Genomic DNA, 18,397 nt, shown 5'->3' on the forward strand with positions numbered 1-18,397 from the left:
ACAATAGAGATCCTTAAACAAGAACAGGAGGAAAAGCATAAAGAATTAGAACCTTTTAAAGAAGAAACAAGAAAAACACTCAAAGAACTCAAAGAACTCAAAGAACAAGAGGAAAACAGAACAAAAGAGATGAAGGAATGGAAGAAGGAATTTAAAACAGAGAAGGAAACAATATAGAAAACACCAAAAGAGACAACCATAGAGGTAGAAAACCTAAAAAAATAAATTAGGAGTCACAGATAAAAGCATTTCCAACAGACTACAAGAGATGGAAGAGAGAATCTTAGGGGCCGAGGACAACACTGAAAACGTAGACAAAATAGTCAGAGAAGATGCAAAAAATAAAAAATCTCCTTACGCAAAAATGTCCAGAAGATCCAGGACAAAGTGAGAAGACCAAACCTAAGGAAAATAGAAATAGAAGAAGTCAAAGAATATCAATTAAGAGGCACAGTAAATATCTTCAAAAAAATAATAGAAGAAAACTTCTCTACCCTTAACAATGAGATGACCACAAGCATAAAAGAATCCTACAGAACTCCAAGTAGGTTGGACCATAAAAGAAATTACTTCTGACACATAATAGTAAAAACATCAAATTCCCAAAGAAAAGAAAGAATACTAAAAGCAGTAAAGGAAAAAGGTCATGTAACATATAAAGGCAGACCAATCAGAGTCACACCCGATTTCTCAACAGAGACTATGAAAGCTAGAAGAGCCTGGACAGACATCATGCACACACTAAGAGATCACAAGTGTCAGCCCAAGCTGCTATACCCAGCAAAACTCTCAGTCACCATAGATGGAGAGATGAAGATATTCCAAGACAAAAATAAACTTATGCAATATCTGATTCAAAACCCAGCACTACAATGAATTATAGGTGGAAAACCCAATTGAATGATGTGAACTATATACTACTAAAAACAAGAAAACTCCTAAGCAAGAAAACCAAAAGAAGAAAGACACACAGAAAAATTTCAGCCTACAAAAGCAATAATAGCAGGAAACAGCAATCACTATTCCTTGATATCTTTAAACATAAATGGACTCAACTCCCCAATAAAAGATATAAGCTATCAGGTGTGATGCATAAACAAAATCCAGAATTTTGCTGCATACAGGAAACTCATCTCAGAGACAAAAACAGACACTATCTCAGAGTAAAATGGTGGGAACAAAACTTCCAAGCAAACAGCCCCAAGAAGCAAGCCTGAGTGGCTATTCTAATATCAAATAAAGTAAATTCCCAACCAAAAGTTATCAAAAAAGATAAGCAAGGACACTTTTCACTCATTACCGGAGAAATCTGTCAGGAGGAACTCTCGATTCTTAACATATATGCTCCAAATACAAAAGCACCCACATTCATAAAAGAAACCCTAATAAAGCTCAAAAAATACATTTCACCCCACACAATAATAGTGGGAGACTTTAATACCCCACTCTCACCAATGGAAAGATCATGGAAACAGAAACTGAAGAAAAACACTGTAAAACTAGCAGAGACTATGAATTAACTGGAATTAATAGATATCTGCAGAACATATCATCCTAAAGTAAAAGAATACACCTTCTTCTCAGCACCCCATGGCACCTTCTCAAAAATTGATCACATAATTGGACACAGAACCAGCCTCAATCAATATAAAAAGATTGAAATACTCCCATGCATCCTCTAAGAATCACCAAGATCTTAGGCTGCTCTTGAATAACAACAAAGACCACAAAAAGCCCATATGCACATGGAAACTAAACAATGCTCTATTAATCAACTGCAGGGTCAAAGGAGAAATAAAGAATGAAACTAATGATTTTCTAGAATTCAATGAATATGAAAACAGGAAATACCCAAACCTATGGGATGCAATGAAAGCAGTACTGAGAGGAAAACTCATAGCTCTGAGTGCTTTCAAAAATAAACTGGTGAGAGCATACACTAGCAACCTGACAGAACTGTTGAAAGCTCTAGACCAAAAGGAAACAGATACACCCAAGGGGAGTAGGTGGCAAGAAATAATCAAACTTATCCAGAAATAGACCAAATAGGAAAAAAAGAAAAGAAAAAAAAACATTCAAATAATCAGCAAAAACAAGAGCTGGTTTTTTGAGAAAATTAACAAGATGGATAAACCATTAGCCAGACTAACTAGAGGGCAAAGAGAGAGTATCCAAATTAATACAATCAGAAATGACTGTGGAGACATAATTACTGAAACTGTGGAAATTCAAGAAATCATCAGATCCTAGTAGAAAAGCCAATTCACAAAAAGGTTGGAAAATCTGGAGGAGATGGATGAATTCCCAGACAGATACTAAATACTAAAATTAAACCAGGACCTGGTAAATCATCTAAATAATTTCATAACACCTAAAGAAATAGAAACAGTCAGCAAAAGCCTCCAAACCTAAAAATGCCTTGGTCCAGAAACGTCCAGTGCAGAATTTTATCAAACATTTATTGATGTAACACCAATACTCTCTAAACTATTCCACAAATTAGAATCAGATGAAACTCTACCTGACTCATTTTTTGAGGCTAAAATAACTCTTGTTTCTAAAGCACACAAAGACACTACAAGCAAAGAGAACTTTAGACCAATCTCATTTATAAACATTGATGTAAAAATACTCAACAAACTCCTTGCAAGACGAATCCCAGAACACATCAAAATGATCATTCACCGTGATCAAGTAGGCTTCATCCCTGGGACGCAGGGATGTTTTATTATAAAGAAATCTATCAATGTAATCCACTATATCAACAAACTCAAAAAAAAAAAAAAAAAAAAAGCAAAAAACAAAAAAACCAAAAAACAAAAAACAAAAAAAAAAAAAAACCCACACATGGTAATCCCACTAGATGCTGAGAAAGCATTTGACAAAATTCAACACCCCTTCATGTTAAAAGTCTTGGAAAGAACAGGAATCCAAGGCCCATACCTAAACATAATAAAAGCAATATATAGCAAATCAACAGCCAACATCAAACTTAATGGAGGGAAACTTGAAGCAATCCCACTAAAATCAGGGACTCAACAAGGCTTATGACTCTCTCCTTACCTATTCAACATAGTACTGAAACTTTTGGCCTGAGCAATTAGACAGCAAAAGAAAATTTAAGGGATAAAATTTGGAAAGGAAGAAGTAAAAATATCATTGTTGGCAGATGACATGATAGTTTACTTAAGTGACCCCACAAATTCTTCCAGAGAACTCCTACACCTTATAAACAAGCTCAGCAAAGTGGCTGAATATAAAATTAACTCCTACAAATAAGTAGCCTTCCTATACTCAAAGGACAAACATGTAGAAAAAGATATTCTGGAAAAGATACCCTTCAAAAGAGTCACAAAATTATGAAATACCTTTGTGTGAATCTAACTAAGCAAGTTAAGGACCTGTATGACAAGCACTTCAAACCTGTAAAGAAGGAAATCGAGGAAGATCTCAGAAAATAGAAAGATCTTCCATGCTCATGGATTGGAAGGATCAACATTGCAAAAATGGCCATCTTACCAAAAGCAATCTACAGATTCAATGCAATCCCCATCAAAATATAAACACAATTCTTCATTGAATTGGAAAGAACCATGTGCAATTTCATCTGGAATAACAAAAGACCTAGAATAGTGAAATCTATCCTCAACAACAAGAAAAGTTCTGCGGGAATCACTATCCCTGACCCCAAGCTACATTACAAGGTAATTGTGCTGAAAACTGAATTGTACTTGTATAGAAATAGGCACATGTATCGATGGAATAGAATAGAAGATCCAGAAATGAGCCCTCATATATATGATCACCTGATTATTGTCAAAGGTGCTGTAAGCATTCAGTGGAATAAGACAGCCTATTCAAAAAATGGTGTTGGTCCAACTGGCATTCAGCATGCAGAAGAATGAAAATAGACCCTTTCTTATCTCCTTGTACAAAGCTTAAATGTAAGTGGATCAAAGATCTCCACATTAAACCAGGTACACTGAAACTATTAGATGAAAAAGTAGGAAAAAGCTTAGAATATATAGCCATAGGAGAAAACTTCCTGAACAGATCACCAATGGTTTGTGCCCTAAGGTCAAAACAAATGGGACTTAATGAGATTGCAAAGTTTCTTTAAGTCTAAGGACACCATCAAGAAAACAAAATTGCAGTCAACAGAGTGGGAAAAGGTCTTCACCAACCCCACATCAAATAGAGCCATAATATCCAAGTTATACAAAGAACTCAAAAAGATAGACACCAGAGAATCAAACAACGCTATTAAAATATGTGGTACAGAGCCAAAAAATTTTCTCAATTGAGTTATATAGAATGGATGAGGAACATCTAAGGAACTGCTAGACATCCTTAGCCATCAGGGAAATGCAAATCAAAACAAACTTTAGATTCTACCTCACACCAGTCAGGTTGGCCAAGACCCAAAACTCAGATGACAAGAGATATTGGCAAGGATGTGGAGAAAGAGGAACACTTCTCCACTGTTGGTGGGTTTGTAAACTGATACAACCACTCTGGAAATCAGTGTGGCAATACCTCATTAAAATGGACATAGTACTACCTGAATATCCAGTTATTCCACTTCTGGGCATATAACCCAGAGACACTCCAATATTCAACAAAGATACATGCATCACAATGTTCATAGCAGCTCTATTTATAATAGCCAGAAACTTAAAAGAACCCAGATGTCCTTCAGTAGATGAATAGATACAAAAATTGTGGGACATTTACATAATGGAGTAATACTCAGGTATCAGTAACAATGACTTAACAAAATTCTTAAGAAAATGGATGCATCTAGAGAATATCATCCTGAGTGAGATAACCCAGTCACCAAAGAACAGACATAATATGCAGTCACTGATAATGGGATACTAACCCCAGAAAGCTGTGAACACCCCAGAAACAACTCAGAGACTGTGTGATGTTCAAGAAAAAAAGAAAAAGAAAGAGAAAGAAAAATCAATTATGCTCAATCTTTACACACCAAGAAAATTTTGACTAATTTTGGGTTACATGCTGTTTTACATGTACTTTATGCTCATTGTAACTAGGAAGACCTTAATGCACAAGTATCAAACCTTTGAAAAAAAAAGCCAAGCACTGACAAAAATGTATTCCTATACTTTTATGCAAAAATGCTTCAAATTTGTACATTTTATTTTTTAAAATAAATTTGTTCAAAAAAGAAAGAAAGTAAGTAAAAAAGAAAGAATAAAAGAAAAAGAAAGAAAGGAAGAAAGAAAATAATGGAAAATTCAGTATAAACCTAATCTGTCCAGACTTACTTATATTCTTTGGCAGCTATAAAGAAATGTTTGCACAATATTTCAAAAGTAAAATAACTCACTCAATTAGACTGGCTACATCTTAAATGATCACTATTCAGTGTAAAATAGCCAAGCAATGTTTCAACTAGTGTGGGTAATTTCCTTCCACACCCAATCCAGAAAGCAGTACACCTATTTATTTCAATATGCCAGCAATTACCAACAAAAAATGCCTCTAATGAGACCATTAGTAACAACAAGGAACAAAAAGAATGTCACAGTCCTTTTTCTCTGCTTCTGCGGCTGTTACTGCAAAAGATGATTTCAAATACCAGGTCCAAGAACAATTTTTTTTGCCAACAATATTCAAATAATTGCAGCAGGTGGAAATACCACCTGTTCTAATCTTAGTCCAGAAAAAAAAAAAAAAAAAAAAAAAAAAAAACAACAAATCAATTGGCTCTTCAGTGTTCCCAGTTGTGGGGAATTCCAGTAACTTTGAATGTCAGCAAACCAGAAACGAGTCCCTTGGAAGAATGAGCCAGCTAAAAAACCAGTTTACCAATGTAAAGCAGGCACCTGGAAGGGTTAAAATGCACAATCCTGTGAAGGAGGCAAAGGCCTAAGCAGGTGTGAATCTTAATGGTTGTTAATTAGGTAGTAGTTCAACAGGAAAAGACAACACAGCAGGTGTGAGGTGTATATTTTTGCTGATGAAAGAGCAGGGTAAATATTCATCTCAGCAACAGAAAAGACAGCTCATTTCTGTTTTCTAGGTAGGGTAATCTGGGTTTCAATAAGTGGAAGACCATCACAGGGTGTTCGGATTGAATAAAGGTGTGTGCTTCAACTGACTTCCAAGATGAGAGAATGATCTCACATGGGTTGGTTAACAGAAACTCTTCTTGAACAAGCAGGTGTGGCTAAGAGCCTGTCCTTCAAATTTTCTTTGAATGAAGAATTAAAAATTCCAAGCTTATTGGATTAATCCTAGCCACAGTACTCCTGGAGTCTCCAACAAAATCAAAGATGATTGGTTATCTTTTTATTTTCTGATTTCTAAGCAAAGTCTCTTGACAGCTCTCTGGTACTGCTATTTATCATATTACTACAGATTTGGAAAGCTGTATGTTATAAATTTTTGGAGGCAAATAAATTAGCATTGTAATTTCATCATGAAACTCTTTCATTTCTGACTTTTCCTTTTCATTTTATAGAGACACAATTTTGCTACACAGAAAAAAAAAACTTTCCATTTGTAAAGTTTCACTGCACTAATGAAATTGCAGCAGTTTCTATCTTGTTTAACATGTTTATCAGTGTATGCAGACTTTCAATGTTTCCTGGGTTCATATTTTATATTTTATCTTTTAACATTATAGACAATTTTTGTTCAAATTAATTAATTATACAGACTTAATTAAAAATTGTATATTTTTACATGTATATATATATATATATATATATATATATATATATATATATATATATATATATTTCCTCAAATGGGGAAGAGATAGGTACTGACTACTATTCCTGTTGTTTGCATAAAGGAAGATAATGGCTCAATAGATACAAATTTGACATTTTAAAATTATCACGAATTTTTAGTCAATTGAACTCATGATAGTGGCAAATTCGAATTTGAATAAATAGAAAGAAATTATTTTCAAATATCATTAATCATTTAAATTAATAACTCTTCAGTGAGGATGTCTGTGTTGGTGATAGTATTGTTGTAACTATCATACAATATTGGGGATGTGCTGAGAGACTTCATTCTTGTTTCTTGTTCTTGCATATTTACTGAATATGCAATAAGAGTTTGTGGGGCTGAAAGATAAGCTGTCTTTCAAATTATCCAAATAATTCATCCACATTTAATTTTATTATGTTGTGATCTGAAGCACATATAAAAAGTAGTATTTAGCACAGGAGAATAAGAAATTCAATGTCATTATTATCATCTATGAGCTTCTCTCAAATCAACAAACAAACACAAAGAATGGATTTATTTTTTAAGATTTAGTTCTGACCCCAAATCTATAAAATCTGCTTTTATAGAATAAATCAAAACATCAATCCTAAGATTCTTTCTTATACATACTTCGAATGTTTAGTATCATGTAACTTACTATTTAAAATATTGATGTCAGAACCCACGAAAAATCTGTGCCCTCTTTTCGCGTTCCATAATGAACTGGATGCAGTAGGCGTAATCTTTTTGTGAACACAGACTCTAGCACTCATTGTCACATTTTATTGCCATCATCAAAACACTCGAAGTACCAAACCTAGTCTCTTTACCTTAGTATTCTTCTGCACTACAGAATTTCTAGCCTTAGGAGCACATCATTATCTTCAGAATTTCTGTCCTTTTTGCACATGTATAATACTGCCAGACCCAGAAAAGTTATGTTCATATCACTGCCCCACTATAGGTCTATAAACTAACATCTAAAAATCAACTATTATGATAAAATAACCTGATACAATTAAACATTGTATTTTTCAATTTGGAGATTAGATTTTGATAAACTATAATTCTAATTACTTTCAATTGTAGTAGAAAAATACTCTGGACACAATTTTTTTTATTCCCCAAATGACCAGTTTTCAGATAGAGTTGAGTTAAAATTAAATTTCATGAGTACCCATAGGTATGAAATATTATTGATGACTTATCACATTTCCTCTGAAAATGTCTTCACCCATGCTATAGAATTTTGACAGATTGGCTTAAATTCCAAATTAACAAAGTAAGCCACAGAATTGAGTAGTTCTCTTATGTGCAATGGCTTTTATTGTTTTATTAGATATTTTATTTATTTACATTTCAAATGTTAACCACTTTCTCGGTTTCCCCACCACCTGCTTTCATGAGAGTGCTCCCCCACGCACCCCAGTACATCAACCTGCCTGACCTGGAATTGCCCTATACTGGGGTATCAAGGCTTCACAATACCTTGATTTCCCATTGTATCCCTTTGATGTCCTTTTGCTGTCTAATTGCTCTGCTAGAACTACCAGTACTATATGGAATAGGTAAGGAGAGAGTTGGTAGCCTTGTCTAATCCCTGATTTTAGTGGGGTTTCTTCAAGTTTTTCTATGTTTAAGTTGATGTTGGCTCCTAGTTTGCTGTATATTGTTTTTACTATGTTTAGTAATAGGCCTATAATTTTTGATCTTTCCAAGACTTATATCATGAAGTGGTGTTGAATTTTGTCTTTCTCAGCATCGAGTGAGATGATTATGTGGGTGTTTTTGTTTGGTTGGTTTTGTTTTGAATTTTCTCACTTTCTGTTGTTATGTCTCACTATTCATTTCTGAATTTGTTAGTTTGAATACTGTCTCTGTGCCCTCTGGTTAGTCTGGCTATGTGTTTCTCTATCTTGTTGATTTTATCAAAGGACCAGCTCCTGATTTTATTACTTCTTTGTAAAATTTCTACTTGGTCAATTTCAGTCCTTAGTTTGATTATTTACTGTCATCTACTCTTCTTGGATCTATCTGCGTCTTTTTTTCTAGAGCTTTTAAGGTACTAGTGTATGCTCTCCTCAATTTCTTCTCAGAACGTCTTAATAACAAACCTCATAAAAACCATATGTGGTCAGCTTGACTCTGGTCTAAATCAAAATATTCCATGTGTCAACAATAATAAAAGTGGTTGCCAGGCAAGACTATGCGAAAGAAGCATGACTCAACATGCTTGAAATGCCATTGAGGAATTATTGCTATTGTGACCATTGGAGTAACCCCTTCCTACTTTCTATTGCAATTTTTATATACTTCACCTCAAAAGGGATGAAAACACGGCTATAGAACAAGAAAACTTACCAATGATAATATAAATGTTTGAGAAACAAGACACAGAGGAAATAAGAGAAGAGAAAATGCTTCTTTGCAAATCTGTGATGGTACCTAATGAAATTAAAGATTAAGAAAGACAGCCCATTGAGCCTATGGCACAACCTCTTAATGAAACTGAGGAAAAGTCATCAGACTCACTGACTTTCTGAGCAACCAGGAAAAAATATCAGAAAATGGTAAAAATTCAGTTAATGAAAAGTTATTCTGAAATCCTGTTAAAATGCAAGATCTTAAACATTTTAAACCATCAGTAATGACTTATGGAATGCACTCCCCCTATGTGAGACAGACATCAAATACCTGGACTACCTAAACAGGATTAACCCCCAAGATAGGAAGGATTTAGCAGGAACTTTGTTAGAAGCTGTTTCTCAGTTACAGTGGCTAATACAGTGAAGAAAAGAAGCTGTAATTTTTGAAAATCATAATAGGTTTGAAGCTGCTAATATCATGAAGATCAATTGTTATATGAAGTTCAATTTGATAACTTAAGTCAGCAGATGAAGTTTTACAACTCTATTGTGCAATGTACTTTAGGAGACTTAAGTCTTATATAAAAGAGAGTAACAAAGAAAAAGATCTTGTCATTTACCAAGATTATGCAAAATTCCAGAGAGACTTTTACTGATTATTACATTGAGTAATGTCTCCTATAAACAGGGCAATATCAGATCTAGTTGGGAGACAGGTATTAATTAAAATTTTAGCTTATAAAAAATAAGACTGCACAGTGGTGTACATTCATAAATGCCCAATAAGGACCCATGGATGAATGAATTATAAGTACCAAGGATATTGTCCCTAATTACCATATAATTAGACAAGCAATAGCCTTCAATGTTTGTTGTTTCATATGTGGGAAATTAAGTTATTTGAAAAGTGATTTAGGCAAGGTGTTTTTAGAGATTTTTTAGAATAACTCAGCTTTCTGATATTTGTAGAAACTAGTATAGATAGTCTTTAAAGTAATGAATGAAAATCTGCAAGAGATATTCCGTTACAATTTGGAAACTCCCTACAAGATAATCCTACAAATACAAGTCAACTTGTCCCTGTATAAAAACAACACAAGAAAGATATTTCCTTTCAGAAACTACAGAAAACTAAATTAGATATTTAGGACAATGTATATTGACATCTTTTGCAATAGGGCTTGACTTTCTTTTTTTTCTGTGTTTAAATGGGTGAGAAGCAGGACTTGCTGGGCTAGAGACAGGCATGGAATAAAAATTTCTATCTGTCTAGTTTAAGAGGTTGAAAAATTGCTAGTTCTTGATATAAATGGATTCATAAAGATATACTACCTCAATAAATAGCAAAAGAGGCTAAGAATAGTTGAAAGACACTGGGGATAAAAAAGAAAAGACAAACAACTGAATTATATGATCCTATATACATTAAAGATATTTTTAGTTCAGAACAAAGCCAGAGAACATGTTCCATTGGGGAAGAGCTTTTATCTGTATTTCTACAGGTTATAGAAAACTATGAATTTCATCAAAATTGAAATAAAATATCTAATTTGAATAAGAGAAGATTTCCCATGCAAGTCATAACTCAAGGAAATAAGAGATGCAGACAGATATCCATACAAATATGAAAATAGAATATACCAGTAAGAAAGAATTTCTACACAAAAGTCAAAGAGAAATGATATTAGCAACAATGACATCCTCAATGCATCTTTCCCCCTCTAACAAAAAAGGAAAAGTTGAGCATGAAAATATAATTCAGTTTTGGATATTTAGAGAGATGATATCAATCACATGGGTGATTGAACTAGGTAATAAAATCAAGACAATAAGAAGGACAGGTCTGAGTCAGCCATTCTGTGAACAGGATCAATAGTTTATATCATATGTTGGCTCAATATATTTTCATTGTTTGGGCTTCCATATGTATTTGATTAGTTTTGTTTCTCAGAATCACCTCTAAGATGTCTCAAAAAGTTTAGAATATAAGTCAAGTCCACACCAACACTAGCTTAGCAATATAAAGTTATTGAAACAGAAACAAATATTTTGATTTAAACATTGTCTATGGTTTCTGTGTGAGAGGATCTCCAAGACCCTCTATTTGACCCTTCAGTGTAAAACAACATTTATTACCTCTGGAAGCCAAAGAAAGGGAAAAGAATCTCTTAATTATTTGCCTAGGAAATAAATTTAATTATAAAACAACTGAACTTGATTTGCTAAACAATTTTGTAAACAGCTACTTTTCTTTCTTCTACTTCTGAATGAAGTCATTAAGCTCCAGTTGCTGTAGTGCCTATCTGCCTGCTACCATGACTTCTGAAATGATGGTCATGTACTCTAGCAGTGAGATTAAATTATATGTCACCTTTTAATTATAGACTTATACATAGTATTTTGTCACAGAAATTAAAAAGTGACAGATATATAAGTTGACACCAGGTGATGGGCCATTGCTCTGAGAATCCTGACCATGTTGTTTGTGAAGGAATATGAAGATTTGAGGACGTTAGAATTAGAATACTATTGAGCACTGTAAGCAGAATTTCATAAATCATCCTAGTATGAGGTTAGAAGACAGTATAGCTGGGAGACATGTGGAATATGGATACCCAACATGAGAAGATTTAGATTGAAACAAAGTCAACAGCAGGGCTAAGGGAAATTCTTGTGATAATCTGGTATAGAATATGACCATTTTTATACTTGTTCCAAGCATCTGCACAGAGATCAACTGAACATTTTTGACTAATTATCTTATCTTCGCACAGGCCTTGATTTAATGACAGTCAAAGACTGACTCTATCATACAAATATTACTAAACACTTTTATTCTGGGCTACAAGATAAAACATAAATCTTCTAGTTTCTGGAGAATAAGAACACCAAGAAATATATTTTTTGTGTGAAGGATTTTGTTATAAATATCAAGAAGATATACAGTGTTAAAAGACTTTGGTCCTAGCATATGCTTCAAAGAAAGCTACAAATTAATATGTAAGGAAATATTATTCAAGGAGCAGGTAAGGCTTTTATGTAGATACTAGTGGAACTTCACAGGGTTGCCCATGTCATTTTACTTCTGAGAGAAGGTTACAAGAGTATAGGGCTTGAAAAATCTACCTTTGCAAGAAAATTTGTGCAGTCTATGGATTTAGCAGGGACTTTTCTACATGTAACACTGAAAAATCACTATGTGCAACTGAATGTGGAAGCCTCATTACATTAGATATTATGGAATGTTAGAGGTTATAAAACTATCAATTATCTACTAAAAAGACCTACAGAGAAGTAATGCAGCCCATGTAAGGGAGAAAAGTGTGTGGGAGTCAGCCAAGCTGGCAAAATGGACAGAGAATACAGACTTCAGATATCATACATGAGCATACAGATTTTGGAGTGTCACTTCCTGGATCACACAATTGTATTGGTCAAGAATAATCATGTATAAAAAATCTTTAACATCATTTTGCTTTGAGTTCTATTAAAAACACAGATGTATAGACAATTTATTGAATTTTTAAAAAGAAATATATGTATCAATTAAACACAAAATTCATGACTTTAATACCAAGAAGATTGCCTATGAAATTTTGTAATAAAAATTTCATCTCCCTTATTCAGTAATATTACTGCAATAATTTCTAAAAGTACATGTCATATTTACTTCCACAGATGATGGGATAAAATAAGAGCTGTACTCAAGCTGTATGAATACACATCTTTGGGTGAGCCTCTCCACCATGTGCTTTTACTTGAATTTTTTTAATCTTAGTCATTCTAATTGGTTTAAGGTAGAATCTCAGGGTCATTCTGGTTTGTATTGGCTTGATGGATGTTCAATATGTTTATATGTGTTTCTTGGCATTAGAGATAATTTTTTATTCTCTATTTAGCTTTATACCCATTTTTTAATTTGGTTATTCATTTGTTGGTATTCATCTACTTGTATTCCTTATATATATTTAAATGTTAGCCCTTTGTCAAATAAAGCGTTGGAGAAGATCTTTTTTTTTCTCCATTCTGTATGCTGTCAGTTTGTCCCATCGACTATGTTTTTGTCTTATAGGAGCTTTTCAGTTGCATGAGGTCCCATGCACTAATTGTTGATCCTAGAACCTGAGCCATTGGTGTTCTGATCAGGAAGTTGTTTCTTATACCAATCAGTTCAAGGCTCTTTCCCAATTTTTCTTATATAAAATTTGGTGTACAAGTTTTATGTGGAGATCTTTCACCCTCTTGAAAAAGATTTCAGCGTTTGTTTAGGAAAAAAATATGGATTTATTTGCATCCTTCTACATGCAGACAACTAGTTTGACCAGCATCATTTATATGATTTTTTTCCTTGTATGGTTTTGGCTTCTTTGTCAAAAATCAATTGTCAGTTGGGGTATGGGTTTATTTATGGGTCTTCAATTTGGCTTCACTGCTCAATTTGTTTCCTTGCAATTTTTAGAACTATTGCTTTTTTAGGTAGCTTAAAGTCAGGGCTAGCGATTCCTCCCGAAGTTCTCTAATTATACATGATTATTTAAGGATTTGTGGGGGGTTTGTTTTGTTTTGTTTCTTTTTTTTTTCATATGAAGTTAAAAATTGTACTTTCAAAGTCTGGAAAGATGTGCCTAGTCCTGCAGTGACTTAGTATTCCATGGTTGGTTGGTACCCAGTAGGGTTTCAGCTTTCTCAGAGGGGGATGAAGGAAAAGACTGTGTGAACAGGCAATTTGGGGAGGGGATGTGATCAGATTGTAAAGTGAATAAATAAATTAAAGGAAAAAAAAATTAACATGCCTATTTCTAAAGTTATTAGTTTACCATTATGGAGACTTTTTTATTTGAAAATAAGATTTAATATTTAGAATGTTTAATATTTGTATTATTTATCAAAGCATAAAATCAGCTATATACCAACATGATCTTTACTTTGTTTCGCCTTCTCTATATTATTTCATCAATTTGGCAGATAATTAATTTTTAGTAAGTTTGAATCTAAATTTTCTTCCTTTTTTTACAACACAATATTATACATTAGAGGGATACATATACATATTTTTAAAGGCATCTTGGCATAACACTATATGAATATTTTTGTCAGTACTTAATTCTTTTAGAGATTTGATAGCATGCATTGAAATCCCACTAGTTACCATAAGCATAAAGTACATATAGGACAGAAGGAAACATGGAAACAGATTTCTTGGTGAGTATAGACCAAGCATAGTGATCTCTGAATACCAAAAATTGCCTTAAGGCTATCTTAGCTCTTGGATTATTAATGATTTAAAGTCCAGGTGTACCACACTCTTAGAAGGTGCTATATACTTTTTTTTTCTAAGAAGGACTGAGTCTAAAATTTCAAATCATTACAAAAATTTACAACAAAAAACATCAAAAAATTACAAAGCAATTCATAATAAGGCTTGAAGTAATCTTCATATTTTATAAAGGTCACCATATAATTAATTTATCCAATCTTACATAACACATAAAGTAATGAGGATCATCACTTTGGTAGTGTATGTAATAATGTAACAAATATAACTTCTTAAAATTCTTAAGACAAAATGAGAAAACAGGTAATTAGTCATGGACTTTTAAAAGATATAGATGAAATATGTAAACAAAAAGCTACAATTGTATTCATTAACTAATTTTATACATTAAGCATTTTATACATTGATATATAAGAATGGAAATATTGCTAATGCTTAATAATATCAAAATATTTAATATAGAGGTATTGTTTTTAATATACAAAAGATAAAACTATTCACTAAAAATTGTCTTGGTCATTGATAACAACAATTACATGATATTATTATAAATTAGAAAGCCAATTATACATGGGTAACATTGGGTAGAAAGTTAGTTTGGTTTTATCATATTTAAAAATGCAAACTTAACTTTATTTTATGTCCTAAATATTTTAATGATTTAGCAAGGAAGAAGAAAATGAATGACACTACTTTCTCGGGATTATGATATTGTGTAAGCAAGCAGACCACATAAGAAACAAAGAAAACATAGTGCATACATTTGACTTTTGGGTTAACAAACAAAAATCAATAAAATGAGAAAGCAGGGGGATTTTATGATTTCACAAATAGTAACAGAGGATTTTAAAGAGAAGTAACTATTTATATGAAAACATGCTTAGTGAATGATTTATTAGTAATGGATATTACTGATGGATGTTAAAATTGCCTCCTAGACAGAGGAAATGAAAAAAAGAATGTTCCTGTGGATGGTGGCTTTAAATGATATTTGGAATCCTTTGGCCAGAACTGCCAGGAATAATGAAATTGATGAAAAATGACATCAGAATTTAAGAATTTTCATTAGAGTCTTGTAGATAATTTTGTTTCATCTCTGAGTGAAATAAGATTATACTGGATGGTTGTAACCTAAACATTGATGTGACATCTAAATATTAATTTAGTTATTCTGATTACTGAAACTAGCATTGCTAAGATCAAAATCTCAAGGGATTGTGCATGTTGGAGTGGATGTAGAATAAGAATAGGAGCTCTCTTCCCAAGCTCATGAGATTGCATACTTGTATGTCCACTCTGGAAATCAGTCTGGCAGATTCTTATTAATGTGGAAATAGTTCCTACCTGAACACCCAGCTCTACCACTGCTGGGCATTTGCCCAAAGGTTGTTCTGCCATACTACATACTTATGCTCCATGTGTTCATAGCAGTCTTATTTGTAATAGCCAGAAGCTGGAAGCAGGGACAAAATCTGCAAAAATCACAGGAACAAAATTGAGCAGATACAAAGGAATGGGAGACCAGTGAGAAGCTCATCTTGTGCTCCATCCTATGACACTATTCCCTGACCAGTTCCTGACACTATTACTAATGCTATGTTATGCTTGTTTACTGGAGCTTAGCCTGGCTGTACTGGAAGTTGATAGCGACAGATGCACATAATCACAGCCAGCATTGAACTGAGGTTGGGGAGCCCTATGGAAAGGGTAGGAGAAGGATTGGAGGAGCTGCAGGTGATAGCAATCCCATTGGAAGACCAACAGTGTCAAATAATCTGGATTCCTGGGAATTCCCAGATACTGATTCTCCAACCAAAGAACATACATTGAGTAGTCTGAGTCACCAGCATATGAATAGCCATTGACTTTCCTGCCTGGCCTCACTGGGTGAGAATATGTCTAATCCTGTGGAGAACTGAGGCTATCATTTAGGTAGAAATAATTCTGGATTAAAAGTTTTAAGATAAGTGGGTGGCACAATCCCCCAATAATGAGTTTCTACCAGATATAGTCTCTATAGGTTCTATATCCCCTTTATTGTGCATTTCAGCTAATGTCATCCCTGTGGATTCCTGGGAACCTCTTGAGTCCCTGGCATCTGGGATGTTCTTGTGGCTAGCCCCAATTTTCCATCCCATATTGATAAACATTTGTTTTTGATTAAAAAGTTTAATTATTAGAGATTTTTTGTGATGAAAAAAGCTTTTTAAATATTCTTTTAAAATTTTTATTAGATATCCTCTGTATTTACATTTCAAATGTTATCTTCCCCCTTCCCACCCACCTCCCCGCTCAAATGTCTCCTCTACCACTACTTGTTTCCATGAAGGTGCTCTCTCTCCCAAACACCCACTCCACCTCAGCACTTTGGCATTCACCTACACTGGGAAAACACACCTTCACTGGAATAAAGGCCTCTTCTCTTATTGATGCCAGATAATGCTATCCTCTGATACATATGCAAGTGGAGCTATTGGTCTCTCCATGTGTGTTTATTTGTTATTGTTTTAGTCCCTGTGAGTTCTGGAGACTTTGGTTAGTTGATAATGTTGTTCTTCCCAAGTGGTTGCAAACCCTTTCTGTTCTTTCAATCCTTTCTCTAGCTCCTCCATTGGGGACCTAATGTTCAGTCCATTGGTTAGCTGCAAGCATCCCCACCTTTATCTGTATGACTCTGGCAGAGCTTCTGATGAGGTATCCATATCTGGCTCCTGCCAGTAAATACTTCCTGGCATCAGAAATAGTGCTTGGGTTTGGTGGCTGAATGAGGGATGGATCCTCAGGTGAGGCAGTCGCTGAATGATCTTTTTTTCAATCTCTGCTGCTCTATTTGTTTCTGTATTTCTTCCCTTGAGTGCTTTATTCTCTCTTATAACAAGGACTGAGGCACCACATTCTGGTCTTCCTTCTTTTTGTTTTTATAAAGTCTATGACTTGTTTCTTGGTTAATTAGAGCTTTTGGTGCTAGTATCAGCTTATCAGTGGGTGCATACCATGTGTGTTCTTTTGTGACTGTGTTGCCTTACTCAGGATGATAGTTTCTAGTTCCATTCATTTGCCTAAAAATTTCATAATGTCTTTGCTTCTAATAGATGAGTAGTACACCATTGTTTAAATGTACCACAATATTTGTATTCATTCGTCTATTGAAGGACATCTGGGTTCTTTCCAGGTTCTTGCTATTATAAGTAAGGCTGTTATGAACTTGGTAGAACTTGTGCCCTTGCTATATGTTGTAGCATCTTTTGACTATATGCCCAGAGTGTTATAGTTGAGTCTTAAGGTAGTACTATTACCAGTTTTTCAAGGACCCACCAGATTAATTTTCTGATTGGTTGTACCAGCTTGCCATCTAACCAGCAATGGAAGAGGGTTCCTTTTTCTGCACATCCTCCCCTGCATCTGCTGTCCCCTGGGTTGTTTTGATTTGAATTTCCCTGATAACTACAGATGTTGATCATTTCTTTAGATGCTTCTCAGTTATTTATTATTCCTCTGTTAAGAATTCTTTGTTTAGCTCTGTACCTTATATTTAACAGGATTATTTGGTTTTCTGGAGACTAAATGCTTGATTTCAATATATTTGTTGGGCATTAGCTGTCTATCAGGCATAGGGTTGGAAAATATCTTTTCCTAATTTGTGGGTTTCTGTGCTTTTGACAGTGTCCTTGGCCTTACAGAAACTTTGCAATTTCATGAGTTCCCATTTGTTGATTATAGATCTTAGAACATAAATCATTAGTGTTCTGTTTGGGAAATTTTCTCCTGTGCATATATGTCCTAGTTTCTTCCCCTCTTTCTCCTCTATTGGTTTCAGTGTGTCTTGTTTTATGTGGAGGTTTTTGATTCACTTGGACTTGAACTTTGTAAAAGGAAATAAGAATGAATTGATTTACATTTTCTGCATGCTGACTGCCAGTTGAACCAGAAACATTTTTTGAAGAGGCTGTCTTTTACCATTGAAGGTATTCAGCACCTTTGTTGAAGATCAAGTGACCAGAGGTGT

The sequence above is a fragment of the Micromys minutus genome (genome assembly GCF_963924665.1).
Source record: "Micromys minutus genome assembly, chromosome: 5".
Lineage (NCBI taxonomy): Eukaryota > Metazoa > Chordata > Mammalia > Rodentia > Muridae > Micromys > Micromys minutus.